The sequence below is a fragment of the Pelodiscus sinensis genome, chromosome 6 (genome assembly GCF_049634645.1).
Source record: "Pelodiscus sinensis isolate JC-2024 chromosome 6, ASM4963464v1, whole genome shotgun sequence".
NCBI classification, from domain to species: Eukaryota; Metazoa; Chordata; order Testudines; family Trionychidae; genus Pelodiscus; species Pelodiscus sinensis.
Window position 1 is genome coordinate 1524073 of NC_134716.1, and position 22511 is coordinate 1546583.

At 42.2% G+C, this 22511-nt stretch overlaps 1 protein-coding gene and 1 long non-coding RNA gene across 4 annotated transcripts in view; one reads left to right on the forward strand and one right to left on the reverse strand.

The window, feature by feature from the left end:
- LOC102448085 (cysteine-rich protein 1-like) overlaps positions 1-1288 on the reverse strand; it is a 34771-nt gene extending 33483 nt beyond the window's left edge. Inside the window, exon 1 of one of the 3 annotated variants that reach the window (XR_012904565.1) lies at positions 1078-1288. The gene's annotated coding sequence lies outside the window, so the exon portion shown is untranslated. The remainder of the gene's footprint in view (positions 1-1077) is intronic. The other 2 variants (XM_025184305.2, XM_075931280.1) reach the window with 2 other exon arrangements.
- The window catches only part of LOC112545670 (uncharacterized), a 144834-nt gene that overhangs the window by 74663 nt on the left and 47660 nt on the right, over positions 1-22511 (forward strand). The gene's annotated exons all lie outside the window — the stretch shown is intronic.

Below are 22511 nucleotides of genomic sequence, written 5' to 3' on the forward strand. Positions count from 1 at the left end.
GAGTATAAAGACAGAATTAGGGTTTGACCCTGGCTTCCTTACACACTCACAATGCCCAGTGGACTTTGCTGGCAGCTCTGGTTGAACCAGGACTGTGCCATCTACTTAGCAGACCTTTGTCAACTTGCTGATTTATTTGCAAGAACTTTCCAGCATAGGGAAGGAAAGAGGCTAGCTAGCTGATCCAACTGTTACAGTCTGTCTAAATGAAAAAAGCAAATATTGCATCATTGCAAGTGTGAGCTGAGAAACTACCAACCACTTTTAGGTTCCAAAACCTGCTTTGCAGTTTTACTTTGTCATTTCCTTAATACAAGCCGTTAACACATTTTATAGTACTTTTTGAAACAAGTTAAGAAAATGTTCCCTGTCAATTGCCAAAAAATTTCATAGCCTATGGGGAGGGAAATTCATATTAATCTCATATTAATCTCATTTCATTTTGGAGGCCTGATCTTGAAGTTTTCGATCTAGACATCTGCATCACTCGGAACTGATTATATTTAAATACAGAGAGATTAGATGAGGGAGGTAACATTTGATCACACTAACTTCTGTTGGACAAAGAGACAGACTTTGGAGATTTATAGAACATCACTTTAAAATTCATACTTCTGTTAGAAAATGCTTTCCCTTTCATTATTAAAAGTATCATCTAAGATTACCATAACTGAAAGAGATTAGAGAAAGTGTCTCGCTCTGTTTTTGTTCAGTTTATTCACTTTCTGCTCTTAGTGTAGTGCTGCTACCCTGGTAAAACCAGAGGGTTAAGTCAGTTTCTCCAGTTTCATGCAGCAACAGGGGGGGAAAAACAGTTTAAAAAACAGGAAAATGTGATTTTAAAAACAAGTACAAAAACTGGAATAGGGAATGAGAAGCAGGTGCAATCACTGAACCTAATTTTAATTGATTGAGATGGATTCGATCTCCAGCTAATGCTGTCCCATTCCATACCTGTATGAATGGAGGGTCACTAACGGCAAATGTAAAAGAAGTAGAATAGGAAGTGCCTGACTTCATTTACCAGTGAAAGAACCATACAAAAAAAGGCAATAGCTTCTAATAGAAGCAACTTACCGAAGTAAACTGGCTTTCCACATATGGGGCAATATGAAATCATCTTTAGGGCTCCTCGGCGCAGAACACAGCATCGAGCACGGTTTGTAAAAACAGCCTTCTCTTCAGCCAAAGCAACAGGAAAACCATGGCCCACAGCAAGAAGCTGACGTGTTCTGCTTTTGAAGCAGGATATTGTGGTCATAGGTAAATGAGGGCACTGAAGTGTAAGAAGCTGAGATCAGGGGCCTGATTATTTTAAAAAGGATATTATCTTTTTGAACCAAAAACATTGACTTTAAAAAACACTTCTTTCCCATCACCAGAGGAGAAATGCTAGAACCTGTTTAGCTCCACCCTGTGCACATTGCTCGCAATACCTGCTGCAGATGCTCTTTATCCAGGACTCTCTGGGTATGTCTACACTACCCTCCTAATTCGAAATAGGAGGGTAATGTAGGCATACCGCAATTGCAAATGAAGCCCGGGATTTGAATTTCCCGGGCTTCATTTGCATAAAGCCGGCCGGCGCCATTTTTAAATGCCGGCAGTTCGAACCCCGTGCCGCGTGGCTACACGCGGCACGGAGTAGCTAGTTCGGATTAGGCTTCCTAATCCGAACTAGCTGTACTCCTCATTCCACGAGGAGTACAGCTAGTTCGGATTAGAAGCCTAATCCGAACTAGCTACTCCGTGCCGCGTGTAGCCGCGCGGCACGGGGTTCGAACTGCCGGCATTTAAAAATGGCGCCGGCCGGCTTTATGCAAATGAAGCCCGGGAAATTCAAATCCCGGGCTTCATTTGCAATTGCGGTATGCCTACATTACCCTCCTATTTCGAATTAGGAGGGTAGTGTAGACATACCCTCTGATAGGAGTGCCTCGAAAGTGCCTTTTTTGCTTCCTTTGCATCTCTTTTTTTCCAAGTTTCAGAGCCCAAGCTCCAGTGCGAGCAAGGATGTCAACACTGCTACTTTTAGCCCTATATGATGAGCCCAAGTCAGTTGACCTGGGTTTTGAGACTCGCAGCTGCATGGGTTATTTTTTGCCATGTAAACAAACCCTCATTGGCAGAGATGAAACACCAATGTCCAGTCCAATGTCCATCTCTCTCTTCCTCTTACAGGTTCGACACTCACTTGTGCAGTTCCCCCCCACAGGTTTTGTATCTATCTAAATGTAGATGACTGCACCTAGTGCCTTTGTGAACCCCTGATGCACCTCAAACAAACACTGTTGATGCAAATCGAAACAGTGCGCAGCGTGCTGCAACATATGAGATCGCATTCCCAGGCAGCACCCAGAAGAGACCAAATTTCCCAGTGGCCCTCAAATTTGCGCACATCAGCAGCCCTGCTGAAGAAGATGTGTTTATGGGGTGTGGCAGGCCAATTGGCAGATCTGGGCCAGGTGGAACTCAGCGTTTCAGTTTTGTGGTGTTCCTACAGAGAATGCCCTGGCCATCATCCACTTTCTCTGTCATTGGCATACTTCACTGAGAACCATCGTCAGACTCCTGATATTTTGCAGTAAAATTGTTTAGTCTCCAGTTGTCTGTTGTAATGCATTGGTCTAGTCCAGGTTATTGGGCCAATATAACAATGACTGGGTGGGGCTGAGTGGCCTATGATGTATCAGGAGTCAGAGTAAATTAACTGTGGTCTCTTCTGGCTTTAAACAGGATGGCTCTACAAGCCGCATGGTCTAGTAGTTAGAGCGCCAGCCCATGGCTTGGGTCCAAGCTCTGCTCTGCAACATATTTCCTGTTTGTCCTTGGGCAAGTCAACTGAGTTGCTCCATGCCTCAGTTTCCACCTATCCAATGGGATACTTTCCCTGCCTTCAAAGGGTGAGGGTGAATATGTTAAAGGTTGTGAGGCTGTCAGATATTACAGAATGGGGGCTGGAGAAGTATCTGGAAAGGACAAAATCCATGTGAAGTCAAATTCAGGAACATTTTAGCCAAAGAACTGTTCTCTGTTTACCCAGCTGTAATTTAATTTCGAAACAGGCATCTGTCTGCATCTCTACTGCAGGTGCTGTGAAGTGTCTTAGAACAGTATGGCAAAACTGTACTCGGTATCTTTGAGACAGGAAAATATGACAGGAAGTTAGTGTTAACCCTGTTTCTCACCCTTGTTAGTGCCTAGCTTAACTCTTACAGAGTCTGCAGCAATTGCCTGGTGGTTGTCACGAACTCTGAGTGGTACCTCACTGAGGCAGCACATAGCAGCCATCCAGTCGGTGGGGTCGTCCGGTTAACATACATTTCCGGCAAGCCTCAGTCCTAGAAACAAAACAGGAGCATCCAGCAAAGCTCAGAGTCATAACAAGAGTTACAAGTTTACCTTGCTCTTGGTACTACTCCTAGAAAAATAAGGCTAAATTCTCCATTACCCTGCACCTCACAGCCTCATTTTACACAAATGTTGGCCTAGTGCAAATGCTACCAAATTGGAACTTTAACATAGTGCACCCACTTTGAATTGGCACAAAGGACATAACCGACCCAAGCAGAGAAACAATCCCAAAGCCTACTACAATAGAGTAAGGACAGTGATAAAAAGCTCAACTATATGCTGCAGCAATGCTTTTACCCTGCAGCTGTCAGTGAATCCTGTCCTGTCTGATGGCCATACAGATCTTTCAGAGAGACTACCACTTTTTAAAAAAAATTACAGTTCGGTTTCACATGCAATATAACACCTACAATTATTGTACTAGAACAAGAATAGCCTGAACCAAAACAATCTGTTTTGGATCCCTCACTGCATATTCGGCAGCATTTTGTGTACAGCTAGTTTCACTCCTTTATGGTCAGTTTGTTCCTCTTTAAAAAAAAAAAAAAAAAAAAAAAAAAAGCATTTCAGACAGCAGAGTAGGGAAAAGCATTGCATATTAAAATATGATGAGGAAACCTCAAAATGTGGCAAGGCAGTGAACAGCAGGTGCAATAGCTGAAACTACTGTAAACTCATTTCTTTAACACTGACTAGATTTCAAACGGCATGTGTCCCTTTTAAGCTGCCCCTCAAGGCCAAATCTACATTACACATTTTATTGGGATAGTAATGCCCATCAGGGTTGTGGGTTTGCTTGCACCATTTTTATTCTGGCAAATGCACCACTGGTACAAGCTGCATCTACATTAGAAGAAAACAACAAATAGTCTGGTAGCACTTTATAACAAAACATGTAGATGGGATCATGAGCTTTCGTGGGCAGAGCCCACTTCTTCAGATGACCGGATTAGAAGGATTTGCCACAATAGCTGTTATACCTTTTCTAGGGTAAACAAGGCCTTTCTCACCTGTCGGTCCTTAACATTGCAAATTTCTGGAGCTGGGTGAATAGAAACCCGCCCCCCTACAAATGGTCATGGAAATTTCTAAAGAGAATTTTGATCCAACCAGATATTCAACCCTTTTGTATTCACTTTCCATAAATATTCAAGTGCTCAGACTTGACTATCATGATTACTTGCTAAACCAGAATGTTTACCTCCAGTGCTTGAATACATGCTGGCAGTGCATATTGAATTCAGTTTTAATGACCACATTTTGCTCTGTATTGGGTAGTTACATGGGTCACATGGTATTATTTCTTTATTTTGATTGGATGTCTTGAGTAACTCCTCAACACAGTACATTCTACAAGTGAAAGTTCTTCTTGCTCGATCCATTGAATTACATAAATTACTGCTGAATAAGTTGCAGAAGTTAATTATGTATGTGATAGTGTAAATTGTACATTTCGTGGTGATCTTTGCAATCTGATCAAAATGTAGACTAAGAACTGATCTCCAAATTAGTTTATATATAATTTCAAGTAACAACAAATGTGAGAATTTCACACTCTGTTTATGGAAAATTCATAAACAGGAAAAAAATTATTTCTAAGAAAAAATATAAAATGGCTGATTCTGTACTGAAGGTTTTGCTTTAAGAACCATGTGCAATGAAATCTCTTAACACAGTGAGAAAGAACAGGGGCCTTGACTATAAATAAAAATCTAATTTTGAAATGATTTAATTAAACTGGTGCAAAACTCTGTGTGGACACTGTTAATTTAATGTGGTTTATTTGGATTTTGGTTAAATCAGTATATCAATTTAGTTTAACTTGATTCCTTATTGAGTTCAGTTGTATTGATATAATCCATCTTTAAATTGAATTAAGAGAGTCCACAGAGGAGAAGAGTCAACAAACTGATTTATTTAAATAAGTGAAACTTTGAATTTGCAGTGATTTAAATTTAAAGTAATTTCGCTGACGAGATGAAAAATAAATAGAAATTTGAGAACTTTTTTCTAAATATTGAATTCATTTTGTTCTGAAATAGCACAAGATATTGAGAGCCTGAGAATTTCTGTAAAACAATTAAGTCAGAGTTCAAGCTATTTGGAAAAGGGATATTCCATCCTGTAATAAATTTTGAGAATCTGACATTTTTTCTGCCCAAATCTGGACAAAATTCTGAAATTTTTCACATCATGCTATTCTGAAAAAAAATCAATGGGGGTATATTTGAAATAGTTTAGTTTGATACATTCAGAATGTTTCATTTGGTTTCTGGCCATTTCACATATTTTAATTTTTATATAAAAAAGTAAATTTCAAAATGAAAAACTGAAATTTTTGTTTTCAAATTGTCAAAACTAGATGTTTCAACATTTCCAAAATGTTTCCAGTTTTTTAATGGAATTTCATTGAAACTGATAGGTTTTTTTTTAAAGAGTTTAGTTAAAGTAGCATTTTCCACTGGAAAATTGTTTTGACAAAAATTTATCAAAAGAGATGTATTAAGAATTTTTAGAGTCAAAATCCTGTCAGAATAAAAAATGTTTTCTTTTCAGTTTGAAATGAAGACTTTCAAAATGGAGAAATATGACATTTTTAATGGTTAAAAATACGGTTTCATTTTTATTAGAGAACCTCACTTTCTCATTTTCTCCCCTTTCTCCAGTGAAAGAAATGTTAAAAGATAATGAACCGTTTATTTTGAAGAAATCAGAGTGTTTTTACAAAGCATTCCTTATTCTTCAAAGCTCAAAGTTTTACTGAAATCTGGTTTGGAGTTTGGGTTTCAGAGGATGACTTCACAATACAAGGAGCAATAGCCTTTGTCTGTGATTTCCAGAGACTTCAATGAGAGGCTCAAGGATAAAAATGGTAGTTAGTGGCAAAACTGAAGAGCATTCCAGGAAATAAGACATGTTTTATTTTCTAAACTTCTCTAGTGAACAAGTTCAGCTCAGCTCTGACTGAATGTGACTGATCTCCAGCCAGGCCTTGTTCCTTAATGAAATCTTAGTTTTAACCAAGTGATTGTTTCTAGTGTAGTGTTCTGAAGACAAGGAACATCCTTTCATCCTGTCACAGTCACTTGAGCTGCGTGCGTGTAAGAGCCAGCAGGGCTCCCTTGGAGGGCAGCTTGTCTGTGGCTGGAGAAATCCTCCTGCCTCCAGACCATTTCTAGCTTTGCCCACGGAGAAGCAAAACTTGGGATGTTCAGGGCCTGGGCTCAAAGAGGAAGGTGACATTTTAGCAGGTAAATATTGTGTTAGAAAAAGTGCTGAATGTATTTTGGCAGCCCACGGCCCCTCCGCTCCTGGGAGGCTGGCTTGATTGATGTGTACAGCTGAGTGGAAAGGCTAACAGCCTATTGCTTTCGAGTTCACAGGCTGTTGCCTGGAAACATCACCTTGCTTGTTTCTCCTTCCTGGCAGCCCTTAGCTCTAGGAATCTGGAGATATTTACCTGACACATGGCTCAGAGGGGACCCTGTGGGCCTGTTAAGTACTCCCCCTTATTCTGAGCAGGCCACCGCTCCAAGTCCTCCCTGCGCCCTGAGCCCAGACATGGCTGAGCAGAGACACAAATGGTCTGCAGAGCAGCTTCTCCTTCCCAGAAACCAAAGGCTCTAATAGGTACCGAGCGGCTGCGATTGCCTAATTACGTAATAGGTTTCTGCCACCCAGAGGTACTATGGAGGCAGATGCTGGGCTGCCGCAGCAGTGACTCAGCTAGAAGCAGGGATCTGTAGCCGTCTCCTGCCAAGACTTCTCTCGCTCTTCCTTTTCTTGGGCTGACAAACAGCAGTAATAATAGTAATCCTAAACAATTCCCTCCTGTCAGGCCTTGTTCAAAGAGCCCCCATGCGCTCTGCACAGCAAGGGTCAGATCCCTGGCAGGTGTAAATCAGTGGAGTTGCCCTGATTTGAAGTGGCCAAGAACCAGCCCTTTGTATTTCTGTGCCTCGCAATACCTATCGGAGGTAGCTCTGAAATACAGAGCAAAATCAACAGGACTGTGGCCTAGCTCTTGGCATTTCCAGGCAGTTCAGCTTCAAGAGCAGAACCATCTGTGAAAGGAAGCAAACAGAACAGCCTCACTGCAGCAGATAGAAATGGGGGGTGTCCCTTTAAGTGGGTTGTGCGTGCTGTTGTGGTGCTCGTTGCGTGCTAGGCATTGAAAGCTGCCAGAAGCCGGCCAGAGCCCTGGGTATGTGTAGCTAGGCCTTTCATGCCTGTGTGTGTTTACTGAACGTCAATATTTGGTACCAACTGTGCTTATGTGTTTTTGCCACCTTGTGTTAGTTGTGTAAAGGGGGGAAACAGTACACTGATGCACAAAGGCCAAAACCCAGAGCCTGGGACAGCAGCTGAGCCTGAGCAAATGGGCTTTGACTGCTGGACAGGGTCTACAGTTCCTATTGACCAGGCTGCAGCGTCTTCCAGAAGCCCTTCTAACCTGCTTCTCCACATCCAAACCCCATGGCTCCCATGGGCTGCTGGCTCCAGAGATGGAAGCACAGCCCTGGAGAGGCTGAGCAGAGATTCTTCTTGGTCCAGAGAGATGGCACAGCTCTCCCCAGTGTGGATAGCTCAGGGTTTAACCCTTGTTATTACAATGTGTGGGGCAGTGGGAGGGAGTCTAGCAGCAGAGTTTTGAGTGTCTATGCTCAGGCCAGACCCTGAGTCCTTGGTACCCCCCTACCCAGCAGCAGCATGGTGATAAAAGGAGCAGAGGAATTCATTCAGGCCATGATGTTCAAAAGTAGCCGATTTCCAGGTGCTTGAATTTAGAAACCCATGGTTAAATTCTGGCCTTAGGGAAGTCAATGGGAGTTTTGCAGTAGACTTCAGAGGGCAGGATTTCACCTTTAAGGCATGATTCTCAAAGTTACTAAGCATGCATAACTACATTTGAAGTCAATGCAGAGAAGAGGGGGGAAGAAGGTATGCAGATTAGTGTGCAAATTAGCTGCCTTTTTCCCCCACAAGAGGGTGAATTCCATGTCTCAGGCTTCAGACTCAGACATGATATAATATGCCAGCTTCTTGCTAAGCAGTCTATTGCGCTTTCTATCAGTCTGCTCTTCCAGATGTCAATTTGAGCAAACATGCTGGCAATTATCAGTTTCTCTTTTAAAATGAAAAAGCCTGCAGGCAAATGGAAACATTTCCCTTTTTTAAACAAAGAGAGTGAGGGAGGGGAGGCAAAAACCAAAACAAAGAAACCAAATAAAAGAAGCCAGCTAGACCCAACAAAACTTTTAAACCCATGCTGGCCCACAATGTATGCCCTTTTAAAACAATATTAATTAAAACAAATGTACTCTGGCCAGGTACTAACAATCCCTTCTGAAATTCAAAGCCACACTGGCACATTATACAAATTCCACACTAGACCAAAAATTGTGCAGGCACCAAAGTGATATTTCTTGTGTTAGGGGGAAGGAAAAGACATTTTTTCCAAAGGCAAGTTTCTGGGTTGAAGGAGTCGGAGATAAAAGCACTTTGTAAAGTCCAGCTGCAAATTGCAAACCTTTGTAGCGACAGTTAACACATTTTAAAAATGGTTCCAGAACTTTGATTTTTAAAATATTTACAACTATTTAAACAAAGGAAGATAAATACCCCCCCAAAACCCTGAGGCATTTAGGTTGCAAGCTGTACGACAGGGGCTACCTTTTTGTTCTGTTTGTATACTGCCAACCATAGCAAGACCCATGACTAGCGCTAAAGCTGTACAGTCGCACTGAAGCCATTGTAAATGGAGAGTTAGGTAAAGTGGTGCAAAACACTTTTTAATCTGGTTTTTGGTCTTATCTGTCTCTTTGCTTCTCCAGCTGAACGTTATTTTTTCTGTGGGGCAGTAAATAAATCTGCAGGGACATAAATTCTGTGCCTGTGCAGCGGGGCAGAATTCCTTTAGGAGTACCAAATCTGAAAGATGGTTTCCTGTTCTTACAGCAGCTCCCATTTAAAGAGACAGGATCGTGTTCCCCTGCCTGAGTATACAAAACTGGCAACCTTTATATTAAACTTTGTCCTCCCAAGGCCGAGCAGAGTTATCTTCATGCTCTTGTGGGCCATGTCTGCCAATTGCAGGAAAATGTCTCACTATCACTCAAGACCCAGCTGACTCTCTCAGTGCTAGCCATCGTGGGAGCTTTAGTGCAGCACTGTAGCATAGACCCCTGCTTCCTGCACAACATAATGACAAAACCATTGGCAACTGGGTTACACTAGCATCCGTTGTCAGCACTCATGGAGCCTTTTCCAATGCTGCAGCAATAGCAGGGAAGATGAGATACGGTGTCAGGCTCTCTGCAGACTCCAGCAGCAGAGCGGCCCATATGTGGGGATCATAGTCCGAAAGATGCTTTGGCATTTAAGGGTTAGAATCTGGGGCTAGGATTAAGGGAGTTAGGCCACAAACTCCAAGTAGTTTCAGTGGAAATTGTGCCTCTAAATCTCCTAGGTGGCTTTAAAAACCTCAGTCTTCCTGTTTTGTGAAGATCAAAGCTTGGATTCTGCACATTGCTATTGTGCGGAGAACAGAGTGCCGCTTCCCCAGGCTCAGCAGGAATGCAGCGACAGCTCTACGGCTGATGTTTTCTCTGCTGAAACACGCCTCTCAGGTTATGCAGAATCTCTACTCTGTGGCACAACTAGATAATCGATTGTAATCAAACACACATCAGCACTGTCAAGTGCATGGAAATTCAGGTGTCAGATCAGCACCTTGAGTGCCTGACCTAGCACAGCTCCATGGCACAAAGAGGCTGATCATTTCATCTCCACCTCTGATTCTGGTTTCATCGCTTCATTAAGAGCTGGATATCAGGACAGTTGGATTGCAATGCCATAAATATTCAGCCCATATACATAGTGGTTCTTTGTTTCTGTTTGCCCCTGCTTCATTATTCCATTTCATTATCTCCGGTCTTACTGCAAATCCACTGTTGCCTTTTCAGTTATGTCTGTTATGGAATGCTCACACTTGAATATGGTGGCCTGTTGGAGTCCAAAGCAAATGAAGTCAATGGAAGTCTTCCCATTGATTTCTCTGGGCTTTGGATCAGGCCGTTGGTGCCTTCAAGGTCACAACCAGCTATGATGGAGCTATCAAGGAGAGCTGAAAGAATACCTGATTCTCCGATTTGCTGACAAGTCCCGCCCTCAAAACAAACAAACAAACAACCCCACCATTGTTGTTTGAACCAAAAAACCTGACATTTTTTAAATTTTCTGCATGTCAAACTGTCCAACAGAATAGAGCATTTAAAAATATTTATAAACAATTTAAATAAAAATAATATTAAATTTTGAAAGAAAATTGTTTTGAATTGAAAAGTCCATATGTTTTTGTTTTCCCATGTTCAAAACATTTTTTTTTCATTTTGGGGGATTTCTTTTTATGTTGTTGTTGTTGTTTTTTTTTAACCAAAACAATCTGGTGAAATCAACCTGAATTCAAAGAATCTGTTCTTTTGCTAACTAAAAATATTGATTACAAAGTTTTTGCCCAGCTCTGCCTTTATTCATAGAGCCACAGTCCAGACAGGCCCCTGCATCATCTAATCTGCTCTAGTGTTTAGCTAGGTCCATAGAACCTCCTCCACAATAATTCATTTTAGAAAAAAATCTAATCCTGGTTTTAAATTGTCAGCAGTGGAGAATCCATCACAGCCTCTTGTAAAATGTTCCAATGATTAAATACTCTCACCATTAAAAATGTGAGCCCCGTTTCTAGTCTGAATTTGTTTAGCTTTAACTTATAGGCTTTGGATCATGTGATACTGTTCTCTACTTGTCTGATGAGGCCATTTTAAAATATTTGTTCTGGTGCTTATAGACTGTAATCAAGTCACCCCTTAATCTTCTCTTTGGTAAACTAAATGGTTTGAGCTCTTGGAGTCTCTCAGTTTAACGCGTTTTCTAGTCCAGGACTACTCATTCCTTTTTTAAGAAATAGGAATATTAAGAGTTGATAGCATTTAAGCCCAGGCATGACAGAACGTTGAAGTTAGCAACAGAGAACACACAGTATATCTAAAGCTGTGTTTCTTAAACTTTTTAAGACCAAGGAACACCAAACAATTTTTTTTTTAATGAGGACCACCGAGGATTTTTTGTTGAGCCAAAAAAAAAAAAAAAAAAAAAAAAGTCGGGGGAAAAAGTGTTGGGGGGGGAAGTTATTGGGGGGAAAAAAGAGTCGGGGGAAGTTATTGAGAAAATAAAGGTCGGCTTCCCCTTTAAGGGTGGCGGTTTTGAATTCTGTTGTTGTCTGTGGCACACCTCTGACTGCCTTGCGGCGCACCGGTGTGCCACAGAACACTGTTTAAGAAACACTAATCTAGAGCAATGGTTCTTAGACTTGTCATCATTTGGACTGTGTCTTAGTTGAGATCTTGGTCTGAGTTCAGCACCGCACCGGTTCATGACCACAGGAATTCGCTATTGATTTAATTCCTTGTATCAATAGGGCTGATAGCCACTGTGGGCCCTGGGATTAGGTGTGGCGGGGGCCTGGCTCTACGCCCCCAGAAAGAGCAGAGCCTAAGGTGGAAGAGCACATCGCTTGCCGCCATCCCCCCCCCCCCCCCCCCCCGGGCCCTTCCCCCTTTCCCCCCAGCCTTCGGAACCATGCAGAGCAGTGCTCCTGCAGCAATTCAAAGGGTCCTGGGGCTCCAGCTACTGCTGCTGCCATAGACCCAGTAGTGGTGGCCAGGAACTCCGGGCCCCTGTGCAGTTGCTCCCTCCCCCATCAGCAGGCCTGCCTAATTCCCAAATTGCACCCCACTCTGGTCATTCTCAAATGACAGTGGAGATGCTTGTGTCATATAAATTAGCAGTTTTTGTACTCTGGTGGTGCCCGTAAGCTCCCATTGTTAAGGCCCCCATGGTGATAGATACCACATAAAAACACACAGCAAAAGGACAGGACCTGCTCCAAAAATCTTACTAAGCAAATATAAAGCCATCCTCTTGCCTCTTCTTGCCTCTCTCACTCTCCTGTACACGTTGTGCCTGCTATGGGAATTACCAGTTGCCTGCTTTGCTCAGTGGATTATCATTGCCAGCTTCTGTTGCAGCTTTGATCTGCTTTGTTTCCCGTACCTGTTGCATTTCTTAAAATATCAGTGTTCTTCTAAGTCTTCTTTTATTTGGGAACAAACTTCATCTTGTGTCTTATTTTGTTCTGCTCCATTATTTGTGTCAGGGAACACCTTGTTTGAGGCTTTTCTAACTAAGCCTCATCGCTTTGAATTCAGAAAGTAGGAACCCCTCCTGCTTAAGTGAAGAACTCCAACTCCAAGATACTGCTTGCAGAAGCTACCACAATGTTGGTACCTCCTCTCAGCACCAACAGTTAGTCTTCGGTATCTGTCCTCACCTTCCTTCTTTAGTATCAGAAGGACCTCCAAGAAGACCACCGGCATTTCCCTGGTCTCCTCCTTTTCAGGCACGTCACATTCACACCTTTAGTCAGTTTGGCTTATTTTTCCTGAGTGTCCCCATCAAGATAGGCCTTTACAGTTTGCCAGTTGCTTTACTCTTGCATACTTGCTCACCCTCAACCCCCCTCCCCCCGACAGGGACATTTTGAATCAGGGCCTTATCTATTTTTCATTTAGTTGTTGCCTTCTCTTCCTGGTTAATAAGGCTCTGTTAGTATAATGCTCCCTATTCAGTGCTGGACTCACTCACATTCTGTGCTGCTTTATTGCACAATGTCTGTTCTGGACATTAACTGGGTTCAAGAAGACCAACCCAGGTCCTGCTCCAGTCCAGTGTACACTTGAACAGAACACAAATTATCCAGGAGTAACTAAATGCACTTCCACACCTGTGCTATGCAGCAACTCACACTAGCTAATCTAATGGTCCCTTTTGGGATTAACAGCTGTGACTTTATGAATTGTATTGTGTTCTTTGTTATGCATAACTTTGTATAGTATTTTCAATAAGATTTCATTTGTACTTAACATATTATCATCTTCAATAGCTTGTCCCCTGCAATGACAGTTCAGAAAATAACCAAACTTTCTAATGCACTTTAATAATACAAAATGTTTGCACCTGGGAAAAATGTCTTTTATTTTTCTTTAACCAAGTTCACTTCTACTGTAGCCAGCAGAGCTATAAATAAAAGTAGCTTTCAGGAGACAATTTACTTGAGCTGTGTGAAGTTTTACACACAGTGTGAAACCAATGAATGTTCTTGTTGTCACAAAGGTTAAATATGTCAGTCCTGCTTATCTGACTCAGTTTCCTTTGTTTTCTCTACCATGGCATCAAAAGCAGCAGCACTCAGCCTAACAAAAGGGGGCAATTTAAAGAAAGGTCTTTCCAGTGGTGTCTCAGGAGGGAGAAAGGAAAGAAATACCAAAGTGGCTGCTTGGTGAAGCAGTGAAATAGCTTTACTCACCTACAGTGTCCATTTCATCAGGGTTTTCTTTCAAAACCTGGGGTCAGGTCCCCAGCAGGTGCAAATGGATACCATCTTGGGCAACTTTCTGATCTCATTTATCCTGGTGCTGACAGTGTCTACTTCAGCAACATTGTCCCCTCTTACCCTGGTTTAAAGGAGGACAGAAGGGGCCAAAGAGGACTGCAAGGCTTTAAAGACTTTAAAAAGAACCTGGGAGAATTTCCTGATCCTGCTGAAAATGAACATCAGGAGAAAAGAGAAGAAGCAACCATGTGCCTAAACTCGGCTCAGTTTCTTCCTTTATGCACAGATAGCGGCCAGTGTGATGTGTTTGTGGCCAGCTGACAAGCAGGAAATTCTGGTAGTTACAAATTATTTACAAATAGTTCACCAACCTCCTACAGTTAGTGCTGGCCTTTATAGATTAATACCATGGCATATGCTCCCTTAGGAGGATTGCTTCTTTCTGATGACTCACCTGTCAACCATGAGAAAAGGAGGGCACCTGGACTAAAAGAGGGTGGGAGAACGGAGTGAAAGCCTAAACAGATAAAAGAAGCCTGCAAAAGCCTTTCAAATCACACATACCCTCTTGGTAGCTGAGCCTACCTCCTTGTGCTAATCCAAGTGCTAGGTGAGTCTCTGTCGCCCCTGATTCCTGGGTGAGTGTCTCTTAGACCAGCAAACCCACAAACAGTACAGCAGGATTTTGCCTCTAAGTACTCAGACCTGTAGGAGCCCTAGAGGGTAATACAGCAAATGGGACTGGATCTATGTGAGTCTCTCCTTGCAGCTGATGGGGAAGACAGCAGGCCCTGCAACAAACCCAAAGTGCAAACTGAAAAACAACAACCTACGCTAGAGAAAGCCGATCAATTAGAACGCAGCCCTAATGCATTAGAGAAGGCGTTTCACACACTAGGGGAGATCTCTTGTATCTTAAGATAATTAGTTTGTAGCAGGAAGTTCTGTAACTGTTTCAGTGATGCAACTAGAGTTCTGCAAACGATATTCAAAAAGGCTTTTTTCCTCCTTAAATTCTCCATGTTTTCATGTGCTCCCCTTCTGTCTGGATCCAGCTGTTGTCTCGAGTCCGTACAGTGCCTAGCACAACAGAGTGCTGGTCCATGACTAGGGCTTTTGGTGCTGCAGCAATGAGAATGGGTCTAACAAGTGAGTATGGTCCAGTAAATAGGGCAATAGACCATGCGACAGAGGGCCTGCCTTTGATTCCCCTCTCTGCCCTGATGACAACTTGCTTCACATCTCCCTTCTGCCCTATGCCTGAGTTGTTGCCGTGCCTAGAGCCAATAAAGGCAATGTTAATCGCCCCTTGACTTCAGTTAAAAGTTTCTCACTTTGGTCAGTGGAATCTGAGTAAGGCCTTAAAGAATTGTCATGAGATATAATTTCCTCCTGCTACATCAGAAGGGATATGGAGTGTCCAGCAGCAGTCTCTACCTGGCAGGACTATGAACAACCGAAGAATTCAGCCACATGCCAAATATGTGCTTGATTCTGTGCTAGGAGTTGAGCAAACTGCTACATCACTTTATTTCACAGAGTACATATAACCATGCACCTGTAATTTAAACTGAATTGAAAATACTATGCATAGTAATTGCTTGTCCCTGCAATTTACTTTACAATTATAATTTGCATTAGCAATGAAACCAAAGATTATTTACCATGTATCTTGCATTTTTCAGATCTCATAATATTCTACAGTAGAAGACAGCAATGACTACATAATGAACTATCCTGAGAATAAATGGTCATTACCATGTACTTACCTGGTTAGTTGCAAGCAGTATAATTCCAAACAAATCTATTTATCAGTGCTATGAAATGCATGATTCTTACTCTGAGTAAAATATACAGCATTAAAGAAGTTTAAGGAGTATGAGCCAAAGCCCATAGAAGTCACTTCTCATGCTTCAAACTGGATAAATAGGAAAACATATCTAACTTGGATATAATAATTCTTTTACAAAGGTTTATTGAAATATTATCTGGTCTCTGTCTTCTTTATATGTACAATTACTCGATAGACTGATGTGCTACATGCACAAACACACCCCTTACTCTAAGATCTTATAACAACATTCATGGCACTTGGTGAAATACAGCTGAATTTAGATCCCTATACTTTTAATAGGAAAATTGTTCAACTTCATAAAAAAAATCTTTCTAAAATGTGTGGGGTGTTTTCCTTCTGGCAAAACCACTTTTGACCCATAATAAGATTTTCTCACTGTTGTTAGAGACACAAGGCCTGTTTAGATGTGTAAGCCTATAATAACAAAGGAGGCAATGGCTGTGAGATGCCGAGTGCAGGGAAAGGCTAGAAAGCCTTGAGATGCTAGGGGTAATAAATGATTAGAATCAGAAGCCAAGGCGGGGCAACGGCAGTCTCGAGGGAGCACTCATTTGGTTTCTGTGGAGTGCAGTGAAATGACAGCTGCTAATACATTAGTGAATAGGAATGCTGCGTATTTTCCAGCTGATCGGCAGTGAGAGTGGCAGCAAAGGTAGTTGTGATTTAGCCTATATGTTGCACATGTCCGTGCTTGTATTTCCTTTCTACATTCACTTCTGTTCCATTATGCAGAGTGATGGTGGATTCTCGTTACACCTCAGAACAAGCATCCCTGTGAACAATATGTGTATTTGACTTATTACCAGCATGGCCTTCTTGATTCTAATGGGATTAGGCTTGAGATCACAGACAGTCCTGTGTTTGAGGCCTTGTCAGAAGACTTAACAAACAGCTATTACACCTGAGACCGGGTTTGTGCCTGAATGCTGACTCACAGTGACTTCTGCCAGCTTGCAATAGATATGATGATATGTCACATACTGCCATTCATGCAGCTGGTTTAGACTTTGATGTATAAGGTTCAGTAGTTTATGCAGCAAGCTTGTCATCCTGGGTATTTGTTTATGTAAACTTCACACCAGCTTAGGTAGTGCTGGTTTAGTAGTGGTTATCAGACCCTACTCCAGGAGTGGCTGACATGCTTCTTGGTACCCTGGCACTGATGGGAAATGACAGAGGAAAGTATTAAAGACATGGCCGCAAATACCTTTCATTGTGATACTATTTCCTCCTAAAGTATATGTTCTAGTCTAGCCCAACAGAAGTTATGGGACTTACGCAGGAATCACTATGGCTTCTGTTAAGCAGGTATCCAAAATATTCCCTGCTGGCCTTAGAATTTATGGGTGAAATTTTGGACCATTGAAATCATTGGCAAAACTCCCATTGATTTGAATGGGGACAGGATTTCAACCTATGCAAGCATAGAAATGAAACAAAAGAGATGAAGACGGCAGAGCCAGCAGATAGGAGATAGAGGCGGGTACCAATTTTTGCGTTCCAAAAGGAAGACAGTGTATGCTACCAGTAGTAGTGTACTGAAATTCTTTTCAAGTCTGAAAAAAGCTGTGTATCTCACATTAACGATAAGGAGTCCTGTGGCACCTTAGACTAACCCATTTATTTGGGCATCAGCTTTCATGAGAAAGTGGGTTCCAGTTTATGCCCAGACACAAATTGTTTAGTATTTAGGGTTTCACAGGACTCCTGGTTGTTTTTGCTGAAGCAGACTAACCTGACCCCTCCCCTGAAACACATCTCACATTGATTCTTTTCACCAGACACTTCAGTGGCAAGGACAGGCACAATACTACAGAGTTATTTGCATTGCACAGGGCTGATGGGACGTGCAAGAGTAGATGTTTCTTGTAGCACTGGTATTTAATAACCTGTTTGGTGGAAAACTTATTTATTTTAGGAGCAACGTAGCAACTTTGATCCAGTATTAGAAATAATTAGTTGTGTAGATTCTATATTTCCTACAGTGAGGGAAGAATTTATTTCAAGAGACAATTAACTGTTGCAGCATCTTAACCATAGGCAACCGGGTGTGCAGAGATTCATGTGTTTTGTGAAGGCTATGAAGCATGGAGTGGGTCAGTCATGTATAATAAATAACATATTCACTTCTGTGAATAAGGAAACTTCAATATCACTCTGCATTAACTGTCACATTTTGGAGGGATGGGGAAAGTTCTTGCTGTACCTGTTCGCTCAGTAAGATGTCATTGCTTGTTCTCAAGCACAACAAAGAACTGGTGATCGTGCAAACTATGAGGCGGGGCTATCATTTACAGGGCTTTGTTAACATCCAAGTCAATAAGAATATGTCAGAAGAAAAGTCACAGAGAGACATGCAGAGACAATTTAAATTAAAATAGTTTGCCATAATTTACATTTTTAATTAAAAGCTTTTAGGTTTAATTAAAAACTTTAATGAGTTTGCTTTATTGAAAATGCTTTTGTGCTTGCAAGATAAACCCAGTAAGATGTATAGTTAACTAGGTCCTCTCCCTTTCCCATACAACTCCCTTGACTCCACCCCCATTAAAAACTGTAGAAGAGGCTCAAATGAATGGTGTAAAATGGCATCAAGACATTCTAAACTTTTTATCCATCAACAACTATAGCATTCCCTAGCATCACTGGCTGAAAATGTAACATTTATGAAACAAATGAGATTGCCACCTAGACTACACTAGAAAGGTGTAGCAAATACAGCTAAACCTAAGGAAGATGTGTTGTACACCAGCAGGAGGCGATCTTTGTTTGGCATAATTAAAGCACTTCCCTGAACACCAAGAGTCCTTCTGTAATGATCTTGGGGTTCATTAAATCAACCAGTGAATGAGAAAGGAATAAAACTTTAATAAAGCAAACTGGAGAGCAGTTGTTTCCAACCCTGCCTTCAGGGCACATTGTCAAATCCCTACATTCATAATACTGCATTTTATGAGGGAGCATTTCTAAACTATAACCTTCTACAAACATATCTCTACCCCTTTCCTCTGAAAAGAAAAACAAATTAACTCTTATATATAAAACCGCTAACAATGATCTAATAACACATGGATTAAATTCTCAACCCGTGTAGTACATTTCCATAAACCCAAGATGTCAACTACCTAGCGAGCAGAGGTCACCATCGCATTGCTCTTGAGTGAGTCTTTACTACTTGCTTCCATCAAATATCCTTTCCTTAGGCAGGTTAGCAAGACTCTGAAAAAAACAACAAGGAGTCTGAAGGCATCTTAAAGACTAACAATTTTATTGTGGCATAAGCTTTCGTGAGTTGCAGTTCATTTCATCAGATGCATGAAGAGAAAGAAAAGAAACAGATAGTAGGGGTACAGAGATGGGAGTGTTACATGAGAGCTGAATCATTCGGGGTAGATGTGGCTAAGAAGGTGAGAATACTTAAAGTGGTCATAAGTGAGCCATTCCCAACCTCTGTTCAGTTGACAGTTTCTCCTTTGTGTGTTGATAACGGATTAGTCAGGTGGGAAATGCCAGAGTCCATCTCAGCTCTCAATGTGTTGGAACTTTCTGGGATTACTCGTAGGTCCCTTTGAGTATGACCAAATGTGTCCCCCTGGTTTGTCTGAACTATGTAAGACCTTAGATGCAGTTCTTCTTTTATGGTAGCCCTTTGACTCCAAATATTAGTGTGCCTGAGGAATCACAGTTCTGTCGTGTGCACTAAGAGATGGAAGATCATGGGCCAAAATTATTGTTCAGCTTCTGTTTCTGATTTTCTTTCATCTTCCATATGGTTTCATTGGTAAGGGATTTCAGCTAGTTATTGCTAATTGGTAAAATAGATCTACTCCTTCTACCCATCAACAGCTGAGCTGGAGTCAGGGGAGCTGGCAGAATTGCCAGGCTCCTGCGCAAGATGAGGAAGGGCAGCTCTGTGCATCCGAAGAAGACTCCTTTCATGCTGGCTGTCGCTGACTTACTATTAGTATTGCGCAGTGTGCAAGTTTCTGGATAGAGAGAAGGATAGTCTGTGACTATTAAATGATCCTTTGGTTTCCAGGTAAGTCAGTCAGTGCCGACCATCTCAGAAGGCCTTCGTGGAACGGGGTGAGGTCTCAGCAGCTCTGCCTGTTGGCACGGCTTGTGTCTCGAGCATGAAAAAGAGCTTCCTGTCACATTAGTAATGCCGTGGCTGATCCGTGGCCAATGCAGAACTTCTTGTGCTCGTTGTTTGCACTTCTCAGTTGCTACAGGCCCCTCGTGGATCTTCTGTAGCATTTCTTTTCAGAGGCTCGTTGCAGTTGCAACCTTACTGCCCTTGAAAATCACCCCATTTATCACAGTAACTTCATGTCTGCAGTTCCTATAGTCTCTTACATTTGGCAACTGCCTATTTCTTCAGGCAACTCTTTAATTAGCACTTTTTTAAGGATTCCCAACAGTTCATCTTTCTCCAATTCCTTTCTCCCTTGGTGCAGTTTCCTGTTAGCTATGGTGATTGACCTTACAATCAGATCTACATAGGCACGCGTCTCTGTCTCTAAAGTAGTCTCTGGTTTCGTACTGGGAGTCACTGCTCTGGAAAGGACACCTGCTGTGAGCAGGAATTTATGGCATGTAGGTCAAAACCCAATCAGACTTTTGCAGCTTTATTGTCATTCTTTGAATCCTTAAGATACAATCGTTTAACGATTTGCTGAATAATGCTATCAAAGGCTTGTGGTTCATTTCACCTTCCACTGTCTGGCCATAAATACACTGATTGAATATCTCACAGGCAGACAATATCCCCTACGAGCTCCTCCTCAGTCTGTGCATATCTACTTTCTGCCTCAGTCAGTGATTTGGATACATGTGCCACAGGTTGCCAACAATCCTTGGGCATCTGTAAAAGCATGGCACCGAACCCAGACTGTGAAGCAGCTGCTGAGATTTTAATAGACCTCCCTGGTGCATAAAACTTCAACATTGGCTCTTATACCCATTGTTGTTTTAAAGCTTCCCACAATTCCTTTTATTCTTTACTAGGTGCCATTCATTTTTATTCTCTGAGCGTTTTCTCAATGCTGATGCTTCAGGAGATATAATAGGGTACGTCTAGACGGAGCCATGTAGATTTGTTTGTTTGGCAAAGGGAAATGAAGCCGCAATTTAAATAATTGCGGCTTCATTTAAATTTAAATGGCTGCCCTGCTCTGCCGATCAGCTGTTTGTTGGCAGATTGGGGCAGTCTGGAGGCTCCCCTGTCGACATGAAAGCCCTTTATTGACCTCCCCGGTAAACCTCATCCTACGAGGCATAACGGGGAGGTCGATAAAGGGCTTTCAGGTTGGCGCGGGAGCGTCCAGACTAGCGCGCTGAGCTGACAAACAGCTGATCAGCAGAGCGGGGCAGCCATTTAAATTTAAATGAATCTGCGATTATTTAAATTCCGGCTTCATTTCCCTCTGCTGATCAGCCTAATCTACTTGGCTCCATCGACGGAGCCATGTAGTTTAGACACACCCATAGAGATGACTTTTCCAAGATAATTAACCATTCCCAGGAACTTTTGGTCAACAGGCCTATCCTTGAAACAGGTCATATTATTCCCAAAAGAGTGCCTCATCATCAGATTCAGTATGATCCAGTGAGAGCATCAGTTTTACCAGGCTGAGTTTCTCACATGTAGCAAGGCCCAAAACTGGGGTCATCACCTTTGATACGATGAAAGGGAGCTGGTACCTGGTTGATACTAGCAATGCCCCTCCCCTTCACTGGTATAGTTGTTTTAGGCTTATTTTCATTAGTCCCAGTTTTGCTCTTGTTTTCAGTCGCATAACCTTGTTCAGGCAGAATATTAAGCTGAGCTCCTGTGTCCTGTTTCAGTAGAATATATTATACCAGTCTATCTTAAGCACCGTCTAGTCCATCCCAGCAAGTTTGGTAGATCCCAGTACGTCTCTAAAAACCTCCTCAGCCAGAGTGTCTTTAACTAAGTGCACTTGACTCTTCTGGCATGTGGGATCTGCAGAATTGTGCAAAATGATTATTTCCCCACATATGACAGTTTCCTAAAGATAACACATTGTTTGGGGCCATGCTGTGATCCATACCCTCACAGAACCATCTCTACCCAGTTTTTCCCCAGCAGTGGTTTTCAGAATGAGTGGTTCCGCTTTGTCTGAGGGCTTGTCTACATGCAGAATCACCAAAAGTGATTCACCAAAAGTGTAATTCTAAAATCAATGTGAGTGTAACCGGTGCAAGAGACTGCATGGATACAATCAATATAAGTCTCACGTCTGTTGATTTAGCTGAAAACAATTAAGTCCAGGTTTATGCTAAGTCCAGATAAGCGGCTCTTTCCCTGTAGTGTCTGTGCAGGGGGTTGCACCAATTTAAGTCAAACTGGTGTGACTTGTTTTACATCTCAAGTGACCTGGGCTCTGAGATGGCCCAGTACATGTTTCTTTGCAGGCAATCACCTCAGGAGCAAACCTGGAAAGCTCCTTTGGGTATTAAGTTTCCTTCTATCACCCAATGAACAAGGAACACTTTGTCTCATCTCCAGCCTCCCTAGCTGTAACCAAACATCCTACCTAAAAGTTACTACTGTCACAGTCACACTCTCCAGACTGCTCTGACCCCGGTCTTGTACTAATGGCACCTGTGGCAAAATTAGCTAAACTTCCACTCACTGCTGGCCCCTGAAGGCCTTGCCCTAACTCAGCCATTATTTGGTGGGCAGGAAGTAGTATTTTTGGATGGTGGAAGCTGAGGAAAAGCCTGTGCTCTGACCCCAAGCAGTGCTTAACTTCCCTGCAAGGAGCATCTCTTTCCCCTCTGTCTGTTATTCTGTGGCTGGCCTTTGGGCCAGCATTGCCAGGGGGA